The sequence below is a fragment of the Phyllobates terribilis genome, unplaced genomic scaffold (assembly GCF_046119375.1).
Source record: "Phyllobates terribilis strain yellow unplaced genomic scaffold, ASM4611937v1 Scaffold_1__5_contigs__length_1240528914, whole genome shotgun sequence".
NCBI classification, from domain to species: domain Eukaryota; kingdom Metazoa; phylum Chordata; class Amphibia; order Anura; family Dendrobatidae; genus Phyllobates; species Phyllobates terribilis.
In genome coordinates this window covers 919,131,937-919,154,417 of record NW_027362761.1, presented here as the reverse complement: position 1 = coordinate 919,154,417, position 22,481 = coordinate 919,131,937, and the positions used below count along the sequence as shown (strand labels likewise).

Here is a 22,481-nt window from a genome sequence, read left to right as displayed (position 1 = left end):
GAAACCGCAGACGCGATAGACAAGGCTGAGCAGAACAAAACCGCAGACGCGGTGGACAAGGCTGAGCACAGCAAAACCGCAGACGCGGTAGACAAGGCTGAGCAGAGCAAAACCGCAGACGCGGTGGACAAGGCTGAGCAGAGCGAAACCGCAGACGCGGTAGACAAGGCTGAGCAGAGCAAAATCGCAAGTGCGGTGGACAAGGCTGAGTGGGCAGGAACTGCCGAAGCAGGTAAGTAAGACAGGACAGAGATAAATCGCTGATGCGGTAAACAGAGACAAAGCAAAGGGGACAGGGCTCTGTTCACATGGAACAGACTGGAAAAGAAAGGCAGAACCAGATACACTCAAGGTACTTGCAAAGACGCGGTGGACAAGGCCGAGCAGAGCAAAACCGCAGACGCGGTGGACAAGGCTGAGCAGAGCAAAACCGCAGACGCGGTGGACAGGGCTGGGCAGAGCAAAACCGCAGACGCGGTAGACAAGTCTGAGCAGAACAAAACCACAGACTCGGTGGACAAGGCTGAGCAGAGCAAAACCGCAGACGCGGTAGACAAGGCTGAGCAGAGCAAAACCGCAGACGCGGTAGACAAGGCTGAGCAGAGCGAAACCGCAGACGCGGTAGACAAGGCTGAGCAGAGCGAAACCGCAGACGCGGTAGACAAGGCTGAGCAGAGCGAAACCGCAGATGCGGTAGACAAGGCTGAGCAGAGCAAAATCGCAAGTGCGGTGGACAAGGCTGAGTGGGCAGGAACCGCCGAAGCGGTAAGTAAGACAGGACAGAGATAAATCGCTGACGCGGTAAACAGAGACAAAGCAAAGGGGACAGGGCTCTGTTCACACGGAACAGACTGGAAAAGAAAGGCAGAACCAGATACACACAAGGTACTTGCAAAGAAGTAGCGAAAAGACTCCAACTCACAAACGGAAGTACAATGACAGCGAGAAGAAGTTAGGTGCAGGTTCAGACTCTACAGAAAAAGGGAGCAAACGGACATAAAGACAAAACAGGTAAGAAGCTTGGACACAGTTCAGACAAGAACAGTTACTGCAACAAAATGCAGGAACGAGCCTAGGTAAAGCCAAGTGCTGGTTCAGACACTGCAGAAAAAAGGAACAAACGGACATAAAGACAAAACAGGTAGGAAGCTAGGAGACAGTTCAGACAGGAACTGTACGGCAACAAATACAGGAGCGAGTCTGGGTATGCGGCCCCCAGAGGGCGAGACGAACAGGCTAGGAGCGTGTTCAGACAGGCCTGGAAATACAGCCTCAGGAAGGCAGACTGACAGCTGGCTAGAATACACAGACAGGACACAGTTCAGACACGGGAACTGATACAGATAGGCAGGAAACATAGACAGGACCTGGCATGTCAGCGACCAGAAGCCAACTGACAGAACAAGATGCTCAGGCATGGATTCCAAGGAGGAGCTGGGTTAAATACCAGGTGACAGACAACAATAGGCTGAGGACGCATCAGGGGAGTGTCAGCAGCAGCTGCAAGAAACAGGAAGTTCAGCGGGCGTCGCCCTAAGCAGCAAGAGCAGAGCAAAGCAGACAACATGGAAAGAAGCCAAAGTGGCAGTCTGGACTGGAGATCAAGTGTGCGCTCTTGCACAGTGGGAGATGGACCACTATGCAAGGGCGCCGCCAGGTATGTTACAGTCCTGCTCTCCTCTGGAGACCTCAGTCCCCGGACAAACTGGTCCTTCAGCAATTTATTCTCATTTTCTATGCTGGTTGGACTAACCTGTTTCAGAGCCCGCAGGGCCCCTTGTAGACACCAGGCATTGACCAGAACATTGTCCTCCGGTTGTTGGGAACAGTTGTAGAACCTCATCCGGAGGTCCGCCTCAGTAATATCCTCAAAGATAGTCTGTAGCTTTTGAAATATTGCGGACACTGACTCCTGGTCTGCGGCCGAGCATGTTTCCACTTCCCGGTCCGCAGCACAAGTCAGTTGTCCTAATACAATGGCGGCTCTTTGTTTGCCTGTCATAGAGTACATGTCTAAGATACCGCATATCTTCCGTTTGAATGCAGACAGGGTTTCTAGTTTGCCGTTGTACTGGGGGAGCCACTTTGCTCCAGGAATGTACGGTAGAGTTATAGGAATGACAGGGGTTACAGGCGCTGCTGGTGGCGCGGCCGCCTCGGCCTGCTCGGCGTTGGGCGCGGGTTGAACATCAGGGCCGTTAACCGGTATTCCGGCGTTGTGCTGTTCATCGGACATTCTGCCGCCCCCCTAGCTAACCGTGGCCTGCCTACTAGTTTTTCTTCCGGTAGGCCGCAGCTCCGCAGGTGACGGTTGTCTTCAGGACCTTGCGTCGCTTGCATCCTACGTCAGAGTGTTCAGCGACGCTCCTTCTAGGACCTGGCGCTTCCCGATTTGATGTCGAGGCGTGGGGCGTGTCCGGGGCTTTGCGCTTTTTTACAGGTATGCCCCTCAGTTTCTCGCGGTTACGCCATTCTTCTCGCTCGGCGGCCCAACAATGGCGGCACTCTTCACCACAGTCAAATATACAGTTCACTTCAATAAAGGCGCACAGTACCTGGTTGCAACGGGCATACACTCTGTCGTTGCAGCGGGCATGCGATCCTGTTCGTGACGCCAGGAAGAGATGACGAGCCCAGGGGGATGGGGATTACTCGGGTACCTGGTATAGCTCCCCACAGGTGGAGCTGGGCCTCAGGGCAGCGTACGGAGAGGGGAATGCAGGACAGGTGAGACCCAGCCTGGTCTGAGCAAGTACAGGGACAGACACGATAGTCACTTCAGTACCTTTTACTGATGGAAATTCAGGCATGTCCCGGAGCACTGGAGGGTGAAGGGTGCATGTCAGGATCCTCCCCAATGAGCGGGTGTAGGGCCTCCTGTTACTTGCCTCTGCGTAGTAAGCTTCTGACCTGCCTGGAGCTAGGCCTAACTTTGTCTCGTCCTGCGCTGGCTGACCTTGTGGTAGGGCCTTTCTTTGGAGTACTTGCTCCTCAGCTTGGGGGGCCTATGTGTCTCCCGGCTCTGTTACGTATCAGCACTTTAGCGATCCTGGGTCTTGTAGTTCTCCAGGGATTCCGGTTATGCCTTACTGGGTCATAGAGATCCCGGTAAGCTTCGGACCCAGTGTCCGGTAAATTCTTCGTGGTGAGCTGGTTAAGCTCCTCTGCCCCCTTTGTACTAACTCTCCACTCGCCTTCGGCCTACTCGGGCCCTCACTAGGCTACTCACACTAACGGCAGCTTGCCGTGCTTCGCCGATCTTATGGCGCTGGCACACCTTAAGCTACCTATTCTGAGCTTCAACTGAGTCTGGACTGTGCTCCACTGCAGGCTGACCTCTCTCAGGCTTCCCTACTGCAGGAACTCTCTCAACAGACTCAGCTGCCTGGCTCCACCTTCCCTATTTATATCCCTAACGGGCGCCATCTGCTGGTCTGAGGTGGAAGGTGGAGATGTGTGAATGTTTATGGGGGCCTCTTGTGGAGTAATCCATCAATGCACTCTTCCAGGATCTGTGATACCAAGCTCAGCTGGGCGTCACACTATTCTTGGCATGGGTAGGATGTGTGATGTTCGAGTTTGCACCTTTGTCCCACCCTCCACCAGGTTCACCCAGTGTGCCGTGACGGAAATGTATCATCCCTGTCCACAACAACTTGTCCAGGTGTCAATTGTTAGGTGGACCTTACCGGTTACGGCATTGGTGAGAGCACGGTTCAGATTGTTTAACACGTGCTTGTGTAACGCAGGGACGGCACACCAGGCAAAATAGTGGCGGCTGGTAAAACTGTATCGTGGGGCAGCCACAGCCAAGAAATTGCGGAAATGCTGTGTTCCCACAAGCCTAAATGGCATAATCTCCAAAGCTAGCAATTTGGCAATGTGCGAGTTTAGTATTTGTGCCTGTGGGTGTGTGGCTGGGTATTTACGCTTTCTTTCCAAGCTCTAAGGTACAGACAATTGAACACTTCGCTGGGACAAGGAAGTGGATGTGGTTCATGTTTGTTGTGTGTGAGCAATCGCAACTTGTGGGCAGGAGGTATGAGCGCCTGCTTCTTGAACAGCAGATTCTGAAGGACATAGCCCAGGTGACATGGCATTGGCTTGACCCGCAGACGCAGATTTGGTACCCTGGTGTATCGCCCACCTGCTAGGGTGCTTGGCTGCCATGTGGTTTTGAATACTGGTGGTACTCAGGTTGCCTTTGCCCTGGCCTCTGCTCAACTTGGTATGGCAGATGCTACAGACTACAATGTTTTTCTCTGAAGGACTTTCAGAAAAAAAATTGCACACAATAGCTGAATGCCCCCTTTCCCTGACTTGGTGCACAGCGGGTGTTACGGGTCCGGGTGGTGGAAACTCTGTGCCGAGGTGCAAGGAGGGACCCAGAGGGGCGTGACTAAGTATCCATCCGAACCGACCCTGGTCGTACGGCAGCTAACGACACCGTGACCAGGGAGGATCCGTGCTGAGGGACCAGGTGCTACTCTGGGGATGACCTTGTAAGAGAGCAGGTGGCTCCCACGGGTCAGATGGCTGGGACTGACCGGTATGGCGGATGGACACGGCAAGCAGGCGAAAGTCTCTGGTAGCTGATAGGTGGTCACAGTTCGAGAAAGCAGGGCAAGTAGCAGTCTTTAGGTTTACCATGAAGGTGGTCACAGCAAGTGACGGCAGGGTCTCCAGGCAGGCAGGAAACAGGCGGGTGCTCCTAGGTGAGCGGGCAGACAGACGAGGCAGGTAACTGGCAGGTAACTGGTGGGTGCTCCCAGGTGAGCGGTCTGATGGACACAGCAGATAACAGGCGGGTGCTCCCAGGTGAGCAGTCTGACGGACACAGCAGATAACAGGCAGGTGCTCCCAGGTGAGCGGTCTGACGGACACAGCAGATAATAGGCGGATGCTCCCAGGTGAGCGGACTGACAGCCAAGGCAGGTAACAGGCAGGTAACAGGTGAGCGCTCCAGGTGAGCAGGCTGGCAGGCAGGATGAGGAGTCAGGCTAGCAGCGGGACCTGAGGGCTGAAGCAAAGATCAGACACAGTGTAAACAACTTTGCTTGGGCACCTCCATTTTGGAGGAGGTGCCATATATATGGGAGATTCTCCGGAAATTGGCCGGGGACTCCTTAGGACAGCGCGCGGGGTCCCTTTAAGAGAGGGGGAGCGCGCGCGCGCCCTAAGCACACTGCCGGGGAAGGAGCGCGTGCCGGCAGCAACGGGGAGAGAAGCGCTGGAGGACGCTGTGCCAGGAGCGGGGAGGTGAGAGGGACGGCGTCTCTGCCTAGCAAGGGGCAGAGACGCCGATGCTACAGCGGGGATGCTCTTGGGAACAGTTGACCCAGTTCTCACTCTGGGCAAACCATGACCTCTTGGTGCCTGTGTTGGTGCTACATATCCATCTTCCTCTGTGTTGCTGTCATGGCTTTGCATGCCAACAGTTCAGGTGGGATCAGTGGACTCATCAATGACAACCTCGTCTTCCATCTCATCCTCGCTCCCAGTTGACATTGTAGGCTGACCTGATGGAAACTGAGTCTCATCATCATCAGCCTCCACCTCTGGAGACAGTAAATGACGTTCCTCCAGGTGGCTTTCTTCTGGCCGTAGGTCCTCAAATACTTCAGCATCAACGCACGCCAACTCCTCTTGTCCCTCTTCAATGCTGAATGGTGATAGGCCAGAGCCAACCAAAGGATACGTACCAAACAGATCCTCGGAGTGGCCAAGCTGGGGTCATATGTCTACTGTGACTGATAATGGCGGGAGGAAGGAGAAGCAGCTTCAGGATTGGATGGGCCAGCCTTCTGTGTATCGACAGTAGACTGTGTGGTTGTGGAAGATTTGTTGCTGCTTGGCAAATGCATAGAGGCCTTGTCAGCTATCCAAGACAGAGTCTTCTCTCTCTTCTGGCTTCCACACACGTTTACGTTCCAGACCGGGAAATTTTTCCAGGAACATAGTGGATGCATCAAGCTTCTGCTGACCTGACAAAGACTGAGTGCCTTCTCGCGCACCACTGACAACACTACATCCACGTGCACATTCCTTAATAACAGGCTTTTGGGCATTTTGGGTTTTGTTGACAGATTTTCAGATGTTGATGGCACAAGCCAAGCTAGCTGTCAAAGCCAAAATAGTGGGTAAAATGGCCTGGTGCATGCTTGGTAGCAGGCAGTAGGAAATGTTTGGACTGCTGCTTTGTGTAGCACACTAAACTCTTTTTTAAGTTGACTAATGTGGACAGAAGGCAGGCTGTCACCCCAAAAACAGCGGGGAAAATGGCCTGGTGCATGCTTTGTAGCATGCAGTAGGAAATGTTTGGACTACTGTTTTGTGTGGCGCACTAAATGCTTTTTTAAGTGGACTAATGTGGACAGAAGACAGGCTATCACCCCAAAAACAGTGGGGAAAATGGCCTCGTGCGTGCTTGGTAGCAGGCAGTAGGAAATGTTTGGACTACTGCTTTTTGTAGGGCATTAAACGCCTTTTTAAGTGGAATAATGTGGACAGAAGGCAGGCTGTCACCCCAAAAACAGCGGGTAAAATGGGCTGGTGCGTGCTTGGTAGCAGGCAGTAGGAAATGTTTGGACTACTGCTTTGCGTTGGCCACTTACCGCCTTTTTATGTGGACTAACGTGGACAGCAGAAGTCAGGCTCTGACCCCTTAAAAATAAAGGCAGCACAAAATGCTACTACTCTGTGTGCTTGAAAAATATTGCTTTGCCTCTGACAAGAGCTGTTTTAAGATGGACACTGGAAGAACACTTTAACCTCTCCCTATCTAATACGCAATCTCTCCCTCCCTGTACTTTGACTTTGCTGTCTGTCTTCAGCTCTAAAAGAGCTATTTTTTGGTGGTATTATTTAGCTAGTGAGCAGCTCATTTAAACACTGAACTAGTATACACTGCAGGTAGCCCTTAAAATGGCTTTTGTGTTATCAAGAGGCCTAAACACTCTCCCTAGCTGCTCAGCGATCTCTTCCTATGCTTATAGAACGTAGGCTCCTGACGCAATGTGCACAAAATGGCGGCGGCAGGCCTTAAAAAGACCCCATGACGCTGGGCAGCCAGCCAATCATAATAATGCCACATCCAAGATGTCTGTGGCATTACTGTGATTGGTTAAGAAGCCCAGCAAGTTTAGTGGCTGCAAAGTAGGCGCCAAAACTGCAGGGCGGGACATCCGAATATAGCGAGGCGAGTACACAAATACTCGCAATATAGCGAGTTGTTAGGAGGGCGGTTGCAAACAACTTTATTATAATGGAACGCAACCAACCCCGAGGTCCGCAATGCAGCCTGGTGGACTGCTGCCAAACACTTTCCGGGTGAAAAGGAAAGCCACCAACTTAAATGATAAACCCTTCTGTGTTACTGCACACTGGAACGGGTATAGCAATTCGCACTATCTCCGTTAGCAGCACGAGAGATATGCGGTGAAAAACTATCTGTAGTCCTGTTACAGCACAGGGACTACACTGGCGGCGCTAGGATGCGTGTGTGACTACGCCAACGAGTACACGTGCCTCCAGCCGCCGTGCTACCGGACTGAAGGGTACTACTCCACGTGGCTGACAGGCGATAGCCGTGAATAGGACGTCTGCAGGCTGCTCGGGGTGTTAGGGGACCCCTTTGGCAGAGCCAGACTGCTAGACGAAGCTACCTGCCTATTTCCACTAGCCTGCCTATTTCCACTACACCTGCCTATGGCAACTACGTGGAACACAGTTGTCCACACAACAGCATCATTTGCTCAATGATCAGAGCGCGCAGCCATGTTTGTGGGCGGGCCTTTTAAAGACTAAGCCCTGCCCACCGTCGCACCATTGGTGACCCCACCCGTGGACCAATCAGGCGGTGCCAGGTCACTGGGTCAGGTGGTTGCCAAACCACCGATCACGGTCCGCCAGGTCACGGGCATGCTCAGTGCGGCGAATCCTGGACTTACACTCCAAGAGCCCTGTCTCCCTCCGCAACCTCTGCTTAACATTGCAAGGCACAAATACCCCAGAGACAATCTGTACATCTCGTGGACCAGGTAGGCGTTGGGGCTGATGACGATGCTGAGTAGCATCAGCCCCAGCTGGACCAGAATGGGAGTACACAGAAGGTTCTGGACCCATTTCGAATCCAGTAACAGCCCGACACATAACATTATTCTCGCTTCTATCATCCGACTTCACTTGACGCTCATTTTCCTCAACGAGCAAGGGAACATGAATGTGGTCCACCGGTTCACAGGGAAGATCTTACGATCCGTGACCCCTCCGGTGTACAGGGTACCCTTTTTTCCCACGAACCATCTTAGATCCCTTAATAGCCTGCAGCTCGAGATTATCACCCCTGGTGTCTGTAGCAGGTTGGGGTTCAGCGAGTTTTGACAGGTGATCGGGTTTAAGGAGCGACACATGGAAAGTGTCGTGACCCCACAGGTGTCGTGGTAACTGTAACCGATACATTACAGGGTTTACCTGGGCCAAAATTTTGAACGGACCAATAAAGTGAGGAGCAAACTTGGCAGATTTCCCACATAATTTAGTATTGCGAGCCAAGAGGCACACTCTGTCGCCCAGATAGAATACGGGGGCAGGACGACGAGAAGTGTCAACCGACTCTCTATCTGTTGAGTCCATCCCGGGTGACGGATGGAGAAGACCAGCCAGACTTTGACGGAATGATTTATCTTTTACACAGAAGGCACACGAGAGAACAAATTCCTTGACGTCATGGTGCCACCGGGGCCACCAATAGGACCGTTGAAGGGACTTAGTGGTACGTTTGACCCCCAGATGAGCTCCGATCTTAGGGTCATGAGCCCAGGAGAGCACCACATTTTGTAAATTAGGGGGGAACAAACGTCCTCCCTGACGGAACCTGGTTAGAGGACACTGCAGCCACCCTCTCTACCTGAGAGTTCTTTTTGATATAGTCTGACAAGACCCGGGTCCTGGGGACAGACAAAGAATCTGTACTGGAAGCCACAACGGTAGAGGGATCAGGGACTACCCTCCGGGTGACTGTGACCATACACTGAGACACACAATTCTCACTCCAGGAAGAAATTCTCCCCGTATTCCAGTCAATGTGTGGAGTATGACAACGTAACCAGGGGAGACCCAATAACACCTCGTCTAATCCATCGGGAATAATAAGAAAGGAGATGACCTCCTGGTGGCCCTGAGGAAATGACATGGTGAGGGGAATCGACTGGTGGGTGATTTGCGTGTCCAGGAGTGAACCATTGACTTCTCTAATGTTCATTGGTCTTGGCAGTAACTCTATAAGGATGGCGTGCCTCTGGGCAAACGTACAGTACAGACCAAAAGTTTGGACACACCTTCTCATTTAAAGATTTTTCTGTATTTTCATGACTATGAAAATTGTACATTCACACTGAAGGCATCAAAATTATGAATTAACACATGTGGAATTATATACTTAACAAAAAAGTGTGAAACAACTGAAAATATGTCTTATATTCTAGGTTCTTCAAAGTAGCCACCTTTTGCTTTGATGACTGCTTTGCACACTCTTGGCATTCTCTTGATGAACTTCAAGAGGTAGTCACCGGAAATGGTCTTCCAACAATCTTGAAGGAGTTCCCAGAGATGCTTAGCACTTGTTGGCCCTTTTGCCTTCACTCTGCGGTCCAGCTCACCCCAAACCATCTCGATTGGGTTCAGGTCTGGTGACTGTGGAGGCCAGGTCATCCGGCGTAGCACCCCATCACTCTCCTTCTTGGTCAAATAGCCCTTACACAGCTTGGAGGTGTGTTTGGGGTCATTGTCCTGTTGAAAAATAAATGATGGTCCAACTAAACGCAAACCGGATGGAATAGCATGCTGCTGCAAGATGCTGTGGTAGCCATGCTGGTTCAGTATGCCTTCAATTTTGAATAAATCCCCAACAGTGTCACCAGCAAAGCACCCCCACACCATCACACCTCCTCCTCCATGCTTCACGGTGGGAACCAGGCATGTAGAGTCCATCCGTTCACCTTTTCTGTGTCGCACAAAGACACGGTGGTTGGAACCAAAGATCTCAAATTTGGACTCATCAGACCAAAGCACAAATTTCCACTGGTCTAATGTCCATTCCTTGTGTTCTTTATCCCAAACAAGTCTCTTCTGCTTGTTGCCTGTCCTTAGCAGTGGTTTCCTAGCAGTTATTTTACCATGAAGGCCTGCTGCACAAAGTCTCCTCTTAACAGTTGTTGAAGAGATGTGTCTGCTGCTAGAACTCTGTGTGGCATTGACCTGGTCTCTAATCTGAGCTGCTGTTAACCTGCGATTTCTGAGGCTGGTGACTCGGATAAACTTATCCTCAGAAGCAGAGGTGACTCTTGGTCTTCCTTTCCTAGGGTGGTCCTCATGTGAGCCAGTTTCTTTGTAGCTCTTGATGGTTTTTGCAACTGCACTTGGGGACACTTTCAAGGTTTTCCCAATTTTTCGCACTGACTGACCTTCATTTCTTAAAGTAATGATGGCCACTCGTTTTTCTTTACTTAGCTGCTATTTTCTTGCCATAATACAAATTGTAACAGTCTATTCAGTAGGACTATCAGCTGTGTATCCACCTGACTTCTGCACAACACAACTGATGGTCCCAACCCCATTTATAAGGCAAGAAATCCCACTTATTAAACCTGACAGAGCACACCTGTGAAGTGAAAACCATTTCCGGTGACTACCTCTTGAAGCTCATCAAGAGAATGCCAAGAGTGTGCAAAGCAGTCATCAAAGCAAACGGTGGCTACTTTGAAGAACCTAGAATATAAGACATATTTTCAGTTGTTTCACACTTTTTTGTTAAGTATATAATTCCACATGTGTTAATTCATAGTTTTGATGCCTTCAGTGTGAATGTACAATTTTCATAGTCATGAAAATACACAAAAATCTTTAAATGAGAAGGTGTGTCCAAACTTTTGATCTGTACTGTAGATGACAAAAAATTGCTATCAGCACCGGAGTCCACCCACGCCTTGGCAGTAACTACAGATGTACCAAAGGACAATGTCACCTTATATAATAATTTGGAGGAAGAAGACCCAGAATCTAACACACCTCCTCCAACGGTGGTAAGACCTACTCGTTCTCCCGACTGCTTGGAACCCTTATTTACGGGGCACTCCAAGAGATGTGCAGGTCGGGAACGAGAGGGACTAGACTTAGTCCGGGATATATCCATAGCCTCGGGCTCCGGGTCGGGAGTCGCGGTTTTGGAAACGGGTCTAGAGAAGGACGGTGCCAACCGATACTGAGATCTGGGAACCTCCAACTCTAATTTGTGTTCTGCATGACGCAAATCAATTCGGTTAGCAAGAGAAATTAACTCCTCCAGGGAGGTTGGAATCTCTCTGGTAGATAGAGCATTTTTAATATGCCCAGCCAGACCCTTCCAGAACACCGGGATAAGCGACCACTCAGACCAATCCAGTTCAGCCGCTAGGGTTCTAAACTGGATGGCATAGTGGCTGGCAGTGGCCGAACCCTGGATCAACGCAAGAAGCTTAAGAGCCGTATCATGCGTGACCTGAGGACCTAGGAATATACTTTTTAGGGTTTTAAGGGAAAGACCCGCATTTGCTACAACCGGATCATTCCACTCCCATAGAGGAGTAGCCCACTCCAGAGCCCTGTGGGAGAGTAATGAGATGACATAACCCACTTTGGCTCTTTCGGAGGGGAACCGTGCCTCCATCATCTCCAACTGAATGGAGCATAAATTAATAAAATCCCTGCAGAATTTACTGTCTACAGAAAATGTTTCCAGGAGAGCAAAACGGGGTAATGGGGCAGTTGCAGCTGTCGCAGCATTCACTGTAGCCGAGTTAACCAGATTGGCTGCTTGAGAAGCCGCCTGGGTAGCTACTGCAGTGATATGAGCTACCGGGTGAGCTTGTTCTAGAGTCCTAAGTCGGGTCTCAAGCTGCTGGATAGAGCGCTGCAGTTGCTGGTTGTCAGCCATGTACGGCAAGATTCTGGCGCTATGATACTGTTAGGAGGGTGGTTGCAAAGAACTTTATTATAATGGAACGCAACCAACCCTGGGGTCCGCGATGCAGCCAGGTGGACTGCTGCCGAACACTTTCCGGGTGAAAAGGAAAGCAACCAACTTAAATGATAAACCCTTCCGTGTTACTGCACACTGAAATGGGTATAGTAATTTGCACTATCTCTGTTAGCAGCACGTGATATATGCGGTGAAAAACTATCTGTAGACAACACTGGCGGCGCTAGGATGCGTGTGTGACTACGCCGACGGGTACACGTGCCTCCAGCCGGCGTGCTACCGGACTGAAGGGTACTACTCCACGTGGCTGACAGGCGATAGCCGTGGATAGTACGTCTGCAGGCTGCTCGGGGTGTTAGGGGACCCCTTTGGCAGAGCCAGACTGCTAGACGAAGCTACCTGCCTATTTCCACTAGCCTGCCTATGGAAACTACGTGGAACACAGTCGTCCACATAACAGCATCACTTGCTCAATGATCAGAGCGCGCAGCCATGTTTGTGGGCGGGCCTTTTAAAGACTAAGCCCTGCCCACCGTCGCACCATTGGTGACGCCACCCGTGGACCAATCAGGTGGTGCCAGGTCACCGGGTCAGGTGGTTGCCAAACCACCAATCACGGTCCGCCAGGTCACGGTCATGCTCAGTGTGGCGAATCCTGAACATAGACTCCAAGAGCCCTGTCTCCCTCCGCAACCTATGCTTAACATTGCTAGGCACAAATAACCAAGAGACAATCTGTACATCTCGTGGACCAGGTAGGCGTTGGGGCTGATGATGATGCTGAGTAGCATCAGCCCTGGCTAGACCAGAATGAGAGACAACAGAAGGTTCTGGACCCATTTCAAATCCAGCAACAGCCCGACACCTAACAGAATAACCCAAATACTGTGTGAATCATGAATAGTAACAAATACACTTGCTCATCACTAATCTAGAATAGTGATGAGCAAGTATGTTCGGTTTACACTTTCGGTGAGTATGCTTGGCTGAGTACCAAGTATCTTCAGCCTGCTCGGTGATATGTTTGAATCACTCCTGTGTGCATGATTTGTTACTGTTTGACAGCTTTAATACATGTGAGGAATGCTTGTTTCTTAAGCAAAAGGGTAAACCAAACATACTCACTAATCTAGATACATTCTACTTGGGGTCTAGTTGCCAAAATGGTGTTATTTGCAGGGGATGTCCACAGTTTACGCAAATCATGGGCTCTCCAATTTGACATGATGTCCGTTAACTGTTCCAGCAAATTTTACATTTAAAAAGTTAAATCGCGCTCCTTCCCTTCCAAGCCCTGCCGTGCGCCCACCTGATAGTTTTCCCCCACATATGGGGTATCGGCGTAATCAGGAGAAATTGAACAACAAATTATTTGGTGCAGTTTTTCCTTTTACCTTTGTGAAAATGCAAAATTTGGGTCTAAAAAATATTTTTGTGTAAAAAATGTGACTTTTTTTACATTCACAGCTCAATGTTATAAACTTTCTGTGAAGCACCAGGGCGTTCAAGGTGCTCATAACAAAACTAGATAAGTTCCCTGAGGGGTCCAGTTTCCAAAATGGTGTTATTTGTAGGAGGTTTCCACTGTTTAGGCACATCAGGGGCTCTCCAAACGCGACTTGGCGTCCGCTAAATATTCCAGCAAATTTTACATTCAAAAAGTCAAATGGAGCTCCTTCTCTTCTGAGCTCTGCTGTGAGCCCAAATAGTGGTTTTCCCTTACATATGGGGTATCGGAATGTTCAGGAGAAATTGCAAAAACAAATTTTGGGGCAATTTTTTCCATTTACCCTTGCAAAAATAGAAAAAAATGGGTCTAATGTTACATTTTTGTGGAAAAAAATTAAATGTTAATTTTTTTTCCATATTCCAAAAATTCCTGTGAAGCACTTGAAGGATTAATAATCTTCTTGAATGTGGTTTTGAGCACCATGAGGGGTGCAGTTTTTATAATGGTGTCACTTTTTGGTGTTTTCTGTCATATAGAAACACTCAAATTCACTTTAAATGTAATGTGATTCCTGCAAAAAATGATTTTGTAAATTTTGTTGGAAAAATGAGAAATTATTGGTCAAATTTTAACCCTTATAACTTCCTACCAAAAAAAAGTATGCTGATGTAAATTAGACATGTGGGAAATGTTATTTATTAACTACTTTTTTTACATAACTCTCTGATTTAAGGGCATAAAAATTAAAAGTTTGAAAATTGCAAAATGTTCTTATTTTTTGCCAAATTTCCATTTCTTTCACAAATAAACGCAAGTCACATTGAAGAAATTTTTATTATTACCATGAAGTAAAATTTGTTATGAAAAAACAATCTCCGAATCAGGGGTATCTGCTGAAGCATTCCAGAGTACCTCATAAAGTGACAGAGGTCAGAATTGTAAAATTTGGCTTGGTCATTAAGGTGCAAACAGGCTTGAGGGGTAAAGGGGTCAAAGTTTACTCTAATTCACAAACATATAAAAAATGAAGAGGTGGACAACATAGTGCATCCCTTCATCCCTCTCCCCCAGTGTAACCAATCAGTGGTTAATGGACAAAGAAGTAAGACTGATTTACACAGATACACAGCTGTTTATTGTAGTGCTTTTTGGTAAACAACGTTTTTTGTTTTACCTTCAGGTGCATATATGAAAAGATTTTTGGGATTACCCACCTTAGAGCAAGCAACATAGAGTTAACACTTCCAAACTCAAACCAGCCTGCCTACGTCTTTGCGTAAGTTGCTTATGTCATATGTGGCCATTTTGACAACATTCATCCTTTTGTTCAGATGTTTCCGCAGTCTTGTGTTCTGCCTGTCTCATCCGATTCTCCTGAAGTCGAAGTCCCTGGTGTTCAGATGTTTCCGCTTCCTTTGATTCGGCCTGTCTCATCCGTTTCTCCTGAAGACGACATTCCCATTGTTCAGATGTTTTAGTTGCCTTTGATTCAGCCTGTCTCATCGGTGTACTTTTAAGTCGCTTTATTCACTTGTCTCAGCAGTTTGAGACAGTTTTGCTTTCTTAGCTTTTGGATTAACTTGCCCAATAGATGGTCTTTTTCTGAGTGGCATTTTAAAAACAGTCCTTAGTATCATGAACCTTAGTAATCACCTCACACCGATCAGAGATCTAATAGGTGAATCTACTGTATATACAGTTAGGTCCATATATATTTGGACAGAGACAAAATTTTTCTAATTTTGGTTCTAGACATTACCACAATGAATTTTAAACAAAACAGTTCAGATGCAGTTGAAGTTCAGACTTTCAGCTTTCATTTGAGGGTATCCACATTAAAATTGGATGAAGGGTTTAGGAGTTTCAGCTCCTTAACCCTAGATTGCATGACCATAAAAATCTACTTTTTCACATACCTGGGGCCTTTTAGGCCCGTGTGCAAATAACATGGAATAACTCAAACAAAAATAAGAAACAACTATATACCTGAGGAATACCTAGAGTTTCAAAATTCGAACTAAAGTAATCTTGCAAAAAATAGAAAACAATTAACAGGGCGGGCCTGCGAGGCCCCAGGTATGCGTTCTAGGGTTAACATGTGCCACCCTGTTTTTAAAGGGACCAAAAGTAATTGGACAGATTAAATAATTGTAAATAAAATGTTCATTTCTAGTACTTGGTTGAAAACCCTTTGTTGGCAATGACTGCCTGAAGTCTTGAACTAATGGACATCACCAGACGCTGTGTTTCCTCCTTTTTGATGCTCTGCCAGGCCTTCACTGCGGTGGTTTTCAGTTGCTGTTTGTTTGTGGGCCTTTCTGTCTGAAGTTTAGTCTTTAACAAGTGAAATGCATGCTCAATTGGGTTGAGATCAGGTGACAGACTTGGCCATTCAAGAATATTCCACTTCTTTGCTTTAATAAACTCCTGGGATGCTTTGGCTTTATGTTTTGGGTCATTCTCCATCTGTGGCATGAAACGACGACCAATCAGTTTGGCTGCATTTGGCTGGATCTGAGCACACAGTAAGGCTCTGAATACATCAGAATTCATTCGGCTGCTTCTGTCCTGTGTCACATCATCAATAAACACTAGTGACCCAGTGCCACTGGCAGCCATGCATGCCCAAGCCATCACACTGCCTCCGCCGTGTTTTACAGATGATGTGGTATGCTTTGGATCATGAGCTGTACCACGCCTTCACCATACTTTTCTCTTTCCATCATTCTGGTAGAGGTTGATCTTGGTTTCATCTGTCCAAAGAATGTTCTTCCAGAACTGTGCTGGCTTTTTAAGATGTTTTTTTAGCAAAGTCCAGTGTAGCCTTTTTATTCTTGATGCTTATGAGTGGCTTGCACTGTGCAGTGAACTCTCTGTATTTACTTTCATGCAGTCTTCTCTTTATGGTAGATTTGGATATTGATACGCCTACCTCCTGGAGAGTGCTGTTCACTTGGTTGGCTGTTGTGATTGGGTTTCTCTTCGCCATGGAGATTATTCTGTGATCATCCACCACTGTTGTCTTCCGTGGGCGCCCAGGTCTTTTTGCATTGATGAGTTCACCAGTACTTTCTTTCTTTCTCAAGATGTACCAAACTGTAGATTTTGCAACTCCTAATATTGTAGCAATTTCTTGGATGTTTTTTTTCTGTTTTTGCAGCTTAAGGATCGCTTGTTTCACCTGCATGGAGAGCTCCTTTGACCGCATGTTTACTTCACACCAAAACCTTCCAAATGCAAGCACCACACCTCAAATCAACTCCAGGCCTTTTATCTGCTTAATTGAGAATGACATAATGAAAGGATTGGCCACACCTGTCCATGAAATAGCCTTGGAGTCAATTGTCCAATTACTTTTGGTCCCTTTAAAAACAGGGTGGCACATGTTAAGGAGTTGAAACTCCTAAACCCTTCATCCAATTTTAATGTGGATACCCTCAAATTGAAGCTGAAAGTCTGAACTTCAACTGCATCTGAATTGTTTTGTTTAAAATTCATTGTGGTAATGTCTAGAACCAAAATTAGAAAAATGTTGTCTCTGTCCAAATATATATGGCCCTAACTGTATGAAAAGCATAAAATATGTGACTGCCTCACAGTCAGACTGTTTTAATTGTCCAATCAGAGCACAGCTTTCACTTTATCTCAACAGCTTCAATGCTGAAAGCTGCACTCTCATTGCTATAGACAACCAGACCGATTTTACTATGAGGCAATTTTCATAAATGAGGCCGCAGTTACTTCTGCAGTGGCTATAGCCAAACAGAACAATCTTACTATGAGGCAGTGTTTGAGTCGCACTGTGTACATGATTTGTGACTTTTTGACAGCTTTAATATATGTGAGGAATGCCTAAGAATCAGGCAGTCCTCACATGTATTAAAGCTGTCAAACAGTTGCAAATCATGCACACGGCACGACTCAAGCATAACACCTGAGCACGCTGAAGATACTCGGGAAACACCCAAGCTCATAAATCTCGAGTAACTAGCATGCTCGTTCATCACTAGTCTGCGGGTGTATGTGTCTCCGGTACGTGTGGAAGCTGTCACTACACATACCGGACACACTGACATGTGAAAGAGCCCTTAAGCAGAGTTAGGGATGATGAGGAAGGGAGAGTTCAGTGGTGTACTGCTAATTGCGGCAGATCAGGTGGAACCAAAGGACCCGTGAGTTGGGGGAACTGAGTGCCGAACAACACTGCTTTCTCCTCCCTGGTGTTTCTATTTCAACAGTATCTGCATAGCCAGAATGCATGTACAGTTTAATACAGTGATAGAATATGGCTCCTAGATCCACCATTTAGCTTATGTATCTCAATCTACAATAAGCACAGCATGATTACACACTACATTTTGCCTGCTGTGCAAAGTCTCGTTCTGCACAAAATACAGACTAGAGAAGCGCATCTGAGAGAACTGGGCTAGGTGAGGGTTTTTTTTATTTCTCATTCAGTACCTGTGGGGGGAAAGTGGGCAGGCATTAGAGATGAGTGAATAAATTTGAGAGGAATAGAGCTCTACTTGTATCTTACAATAACATAATTGTAATAATACAATTCACCAAAATGCAGCTTTTTGTTTTATAATTCCCTCCTGTGCAGATTTAGCAAAATTGTGGCAATACAGTGCAATGAAAAGGTTAAAGAAAATTAAAAAAACACTTATAAACTATGTTCCATACGTTCCGTTTTTGCAGCTTTTTTTTGCTGCATGTTTTATGCAAATTTTAAGCTGCGTTTGACAGTACCATCAAAGTCTATGAGATTTCAGAAATCTCATGCACACACATTGTTTTTTTTTCCTGACTGTTCTATCAGAGAGCTACATTTTTGAAAAAAGCAGCATGTCACTTCTTTCAGCGTTTTTCAGCATTTTTGCAGTGTTTTTCACCCATGAAAGGTAAAACCTGCTTTTGTGACATTGCTTATTTACTGCCAAGAGAGCAGGTTTTGCCTGTGGAAAAAACGCAGCAAAAACGCAAAGTGTGAACATAGCCATATTCACCTTACCGCTCCGCTCTCTGGCCCCTCCGCTCCTCTCCATCACCTATCCGGTCCTTCACACATCTTCTGATCAGCATTGGCTCTGAGGAGGCTCAGGATGGTTCTGCGCATGCACACACAAGGTTAATGCACACGTTGTGATATCATAGCCTCGTGACTTTTCACGTGCTTGCACAGAACCCTCCTGGGCCTCACCAGTGTCATAAGTTGTTGTGTAATGACTGGTGATTTCAGCGTGAGTGTTGGGGATCAGAAGACGTGAGAAAGACCAGTTACTGTGAGAAGCAGAGGAGCTGAAGAGGTCAGCAGTAGTGTTGCGCAAATGTGCTCGGATAAGTCGTTATCCAAGCATGCCTGAGTCCTAACCGTAAAATATGATCCTGTTGCCGTGGCTGCATGTCTTGTGTCTGTTAGCTGCAACACATACAGGGATTGCCTGTTTGTCAGACAATCCCTGCATGTCTCGTGGCTGTCAACAGCGCACTTAGGCAAATTTGAATGCTGCCAGATCTGCCCAACTCTAGTTGACATCATACTGTGTGGGGAGATGTGTAGTAAGGGCTTTCATACTGTGTGGGTGTAGGTGGGGTATAATGCTGTGCAATGGGCTGTAGGAACCATCATACTGTCTAAAATGTCTGCTAAAGGTGTTTCTGTCAAAAGGGGTAAACCCGGGATTCAAAGCCTTGTCTTTTTCAAATATATAACAATTCTGCATTTTTTTTTCTTCAATTTAGATTTTTTTTTTTTTTTTACTGTTTAACTTTTGTCTCTTTCGATGTGGTACCCTAATTTTGTTCCTTAGTGTATTGTTTTCTGAAAGACTAAAGGAAGCTGTGTCTTGTATTGTAATATTTCAGGATAATGTTTTATGCAACTTGTTAATACATTTCTTTGTTATTACATATTATAATCATAGCCATGTTAATAAATCATTGTTCTTATCTTGCAACAGGAAAGCAAACTGCAATAACACATGCTGTTTCCGTACATCCACCATGAGTGAAATCAAGAGTAATCCTATCTTTTTGAATACACAGAAGACTGTTGTTGTGCCCACCACTAGTAATCCCGCTGGGGTAAAAAAAGCTAGAAATCTTTGGTCGACTGTCCTTTTACCACAATGTTTGTGTGGAGCTAATAAAAACAATCTAAAAATAAAAATGCCGGATAAAACCACAATAAAATTACACAATTGTAATAAAAAGATCTCTGCTATGATGGAAGTTATAGCTGATACTAATCATCGCTTTGTGAATGTTGAAACTGGAGTGTATTAAGCAAGAAATAAAGAATAAACTAACATTGCCGAACATATGTTCCTTATAACAATAAATATACATTCATTTACATAATATAATGAGCATCTATCTATTTATCTATCTACCTATTATCTTTTTTAAAATTTCTCATTCACTCTCCCTTTCAATCTATTTCTCTCTGTGTTCCAGACTTACACACTATTAGGTAACTTGTCTATAAGGATAAAAACAGACACTTTTATTGATGGCTCAATTTTGTCAACTCATAATATGTAAATTGTGTATAATTTATTTAATAGTCCAAGTATTTCTCTCAGTCCATGAGTCTGTCTTGATCCATGCATCTTATTCTGGATTAAAATTCAATGGAAAACTATTGAGCTCCCAAATCCAATGCTTATTTATTTTACATTTATTTCTATTTAATTGGCATATGGATGGCGTATTGCACCTTACTTATTGATTTTAATGGACCCTAAAATACCCATTCCTTTCCACTGCAGTGTTGCTGTTCAGTGTGTAATAAGCCATACATAGTGGACAGTTTATTATGAACAGTAGAACCAAACAAGTTACTGTCATCAGATTACTTTCAAGTACAAAAAAAGTGGAATAAAAAGCATTTAGCAGCTTAAAAATATAATAGGTAAAATAATAAAAAAATCCTTAGGGGTATAGAGTGACACCTAATAAATTTATAATATGAACTCTAGCCTAATTATGCTAAATTATTGAATTATTTTCGGTGCAAGGTTTCCTGTCAGACAAGACATAAAATAATGCCTGTGGTAGGAAATAGTTAATGTTGAGCAGAGATTTGCTACATTTTTACAGGCAAACATGCATGTAAAAGTCACAACATAGCTAACCTGCATCAGAGAGAAAATGAGATGTTTACACTGATGGTCTTTACACAACATGTCTAATTGCACAGCACATCTGCTAACCCCCATATGAAAAATGAGCAAATCTTTTGAAATTCAAATTTGCCAGCCTTATCAAATTTATAAAAATTAATTTGCTTCCAATTTTAATATTGCAAAGACTCCAATTGCCTGTAGAAGATGTGCATAACACTTTGCGGTCTCCAATGAATGCATTGAACACCTTTAAAGCTCTTTAACATAAAAACAACCTTAGAAATGTCAAAATGATCTCACAATATATGGTAAGCGGTTGTACCTGCAGCCCATTTAATAGCACAGTGCACTGATATACTTTTCAAGCTTTTTAAAACAAAATACTGGTCCAAAATAGGCCTAAAAATTATCCTTACCAGTTCTCTGTTATCAAGCAGACTGTTCTGTCACTGCATGTAAGTCCAAAAGAATGATATTTTCTGTGCAGGGGCCTACTAAGAATTCACCTGCCTAGGCCTGTAGTCTACTCCAAGCCTGGTTTACCATACATTTTACAAACAATGCACGTAAGGTCCTGGATTGATGATGACCATCCATTCTTGTGTCACTGACACTGTGTGTCCCATAAACTTTGTATGTTGCTTTCTGTGCCTATAATAGTGTCCAAACCATGGGAAATATATAGTCAGGGTTTGATTTGTTGTTTGATCACCCATTCCAACCATGTTATATAGTGACAAAAATAATAATACAACAGCTTTTTATGTTTCCAGTCCTGGGTAGGAGCTCAAACCTTTGCAACCCTGCACAGGTTTGAGCCCCTACCCAGGACTGGAAACATAAAAAGCTGTTGTACTATTATTTTTGTCACTATATTACATGGTTGGAATAGGTGATCAAACAACAAATCATGGCGGAACTTTACACCCATTTAGGCACCAAAAATAAAAAAATTTTGCAAAAATGAAGATTAGTTAAGTTAACCGGCAAAGAAGCAAATCTGCCTCAGAAGATTTTTTGGATGGACAATGGCTCAGCTTTTTATGGCTGATGCCACCACCTCCTTTGATAACACTGCCTTCTCTGCATCCTATCTGTTTCTCTGGTCTTTCCTCAGCGTAGGAAATGTCTTGAGATACTTCCCCCCCGCCACCTGATTCCCACTTTTAGATATGACTCAGTTTTTAGATATGCCAAATTCCCTAACCGCTCCAGCTGGCAAAGCCAACAACTCAGCTAGGCAGTTGAATTATGTACTCCAACTCCTTCAGCATAATGTCATCTGAGTTCAAAGGCTTTATCTCATCCAATAAGTAACATAAAATGCCAGGTAGGTATACACCCAAAAAGCAAAATGCAGCAAAAGGCAGCAGTACTGTTGTGGCACGAAAGAACAGAATGGTAAACCGATAAATAGCAAAATTATACTTATATATGCCTAATAGATGTATCACCAGATAGCCCATCAACAATACATGCCCTATCAAAAAATAATGGCCACTTAGCAAATGTAACAAAAGGATTTGTTAAAAATGTTTTAAATCTTTATTTAAACAAAAAGGTAAAATAATGAATAAACGATGAATCATATGGCAAAGAGAGATGGCATCACCAGAGGGAACATGTATGGAATAGTTAAGTGAGGATAGAAAATGTAACAATATATAAATGTAAACTATCACTGGAAATATACAGGCATCTGCAAGTATAAAAGATATTACCTATCACAGGGAATGAAACATATATGCAGGGCCAAAAGCAGAAAACCTGTGTAAGGTTAAAGGGAATTTGTCAGTAAGATGAACCCTCCTGAGTTGTGCACTCAGGTCATAGGAAGCTGAATAAAATGATACATTGATATCTGCAATTTCATGTTCTATTCTAG

The 22,481-nt window shown here is 45.6% G+C and overlaps 1 long non-coding RNA gene across 1 annotated transcript in view; it reads left to right on the top strand.

Moving 5' to 3' along the window:
- Positions 1 to 20,112, top strand: part of LOC141171954 (uncharacterized) — a 40,937-nt gene extending 20,825 nt beyond the window's left edge. Inside the window, exons 3-4 of the long non-coding RNA XR_012252396.1 lie at positions 14,647 to 14,742; positions 19,430 to 20,112. This is a non-coding gene — a long non-coding RNA (uncharacterized lncRNA). The remainder of the gene's footprint in view (positions 1 to 14,646; positions 14,743 to 19,429) is intronic.
- Positions 20,113 to 22,481: the final 2,369 nt, after the last annotated feature.